Source organism: Arachis stenosperma, chromosome 4 (genome assembly GCF_014773155.1).
Source record: "Arachis stenosperma cultivar V10309 chromosome 4, arast.V10309.gnm1.PFL2, whole genome shotgun sequence".
Classification (NCBI taxonomy): Eukaryota; Viridiplantae; Streptophyta; class Magnoliopsida; order Fabales; family Fabaceae; genus Arachis; species Arachis stenosperma.
The window spans coordinates 85,817,916-85,819,721 of NC_080380.1; the positions used below are offsets into that span (position 1 = coordinate 85,817,916).

Below are 1,806 nucleotides of genomic sequence, written 5' to 3' on the forward strand. Positions count from 1 at the left end.
TGCTGAGAAGATGATGGATATGGCTTGCTATTATTCAGCCTGTTGCGTCCACCATTGTTAAAGCCTTGTTGAGGCTTTTGCTGATCCTTCCAGGAGAAATTTGGATGATTTCTCCATGATGAGTTATAGGTGTTTCCATAAGGTTCACCTAAGTAATTAACCTCTGCCATGGCAGGGTTCTCAGGATCATAAGCTTCTTCAGAAGCTGCCTCTCTAGTACTGTTGGATGCATGTTGCAATCCATTCAGATTTTGAGAGATCATGTTGACCTGTTGAGTCAACACTTTGTTCTGAGCCAGTATGGCATTCAGAGCATCAATTTCAAGAACTCCTTTCTTTTGAGGTACCCCATTGTTCACGGAATTCCTCTCAGAAGTATACATGAACTGGTTGTTTGCAACCATGTCAATGAGTTCTTGAGCCTCTTCAGGCGTTTTCTTCAGGTGAATAGATCCACCTGCAGAATGGTCCAATGACATTTTCGAAAATTCAGAGAGACCATAATAGAATATATCTAATATGGTCCATTCTGAAAACATGTCAGATGGACATCTTTTGGTCAGCTACTTGTATCTTTCCCAAGCTTCATAGAGGGATTCACCATCTTTTTGTTTGAAGGTTTGAACATCCACTCTCAGCTTGCTCATCTTTTGAGGAGGAAAGAATTTATCCAAAAAGGCAGTGACAAGCTTATCCCATGAGTCCAGGCTATCCTTGGGTTGTGAATCCAACCATACTCTAGCTCTGTCTCTTACAGCAAAAGGGAAAAGCATGAGTCTGTAGACTTCAGGATCAACTCCATTCGTCTTTACAGTCTCACAGATCTGCAAGAACTCAGTTAAAAACTGATAAGGATCTTCAGATGGAAGTCCATAAAACTTGCAGTTTTGTTGCATTAAAGCAACTAGTTGAGGTTTCAGCTCAAAGTTGTTGGCTCCAATGGCAGGAATGGAGATGCTTCTTCCATCAAACTTGGACGTTGGCTTTGTGAAGTCACCAAGCATTCTCCTTGCATTATTATTATTTTCGGCCATCTCCTTCTCTTGTTCTAATGTTTCTGAAAGGTTACCTTTAGAATAATTTAATTTAGCTTCTCTTAATTTTCTCTTCAGAGTCCTTTCAGGTTCTGGATCAATTTCAACAAGAGTGCCTTTATCCTTGTTCCTGCTCATATGAAAGAGAAGAAAACAAGAAAAGAAAAAGGAATCCTCTTTGTCACAGTATAGAGATTCCTTTATGTTAGTAGAAAAAGAAGGGAGTAGAAGAATGGAGAAGGAGGTTCGGATTTTAGATGAAGAGAGGTGAAGAGAAGTGTTAGTAATTAAATAATTAAATAGAAGAAGAAAAGAGAAGAGAGAATTCGAAAATAATTTTGAAAAAGAGGTTAGTAATTTTCGAAAATTAGAGATAAAATGTAATTAAAATTAAACATGAAATAATTAGTTAAATTAAAAAGAATTTTTGAAAAAGAGAGAGATATTTTCAAAAATAGAAGAGGGAAAAGTAGTTAGGTGGTTTTGAAAAAGATAAGAAACAAACAAAAAGTTAGTTAGTTGATTGAAAAAGATTTGAAATCAAATTTGAAAAAGATAAGAAGATAAGAAGTTAGATAAGATATTTTAAAATCAAATTTTGAAAAAGATAAAATTTTGAAAAGGATAAGATAAAAAGATAAGATAAAAGTTTTAAGAAAAAGATATTTTGAAAAAGATTTAATTTTTTAAAATGACTTAACTAACAAGAAACTACAAGATAAGATTCTAGAATTTAAAGATTAAACCTTTCTTAACAAGAAAGTAACAAACT

At 34.4% G+C, this 1,806-nt stretch overlaps 1 non-coding gene across 1 annotated transcript; it reads left to right on the plus strand.

Annotated features, from left to right (window-relative positions):
• Nucleotides 1-537: 537 nt before the first annotated feature.
• LOC130978398 (small nucleolar RNA R71) lies at nucleotides 538-641 on the plus strand. The gene has a single exon (XR_009086044.1). It is a non-coding gene; the product is annotated as a small nucleolar RNA R71 (small nucleolar RNA).
• Nucleotides 642-1,806: the final 1,165 nt, after the last annotated feature.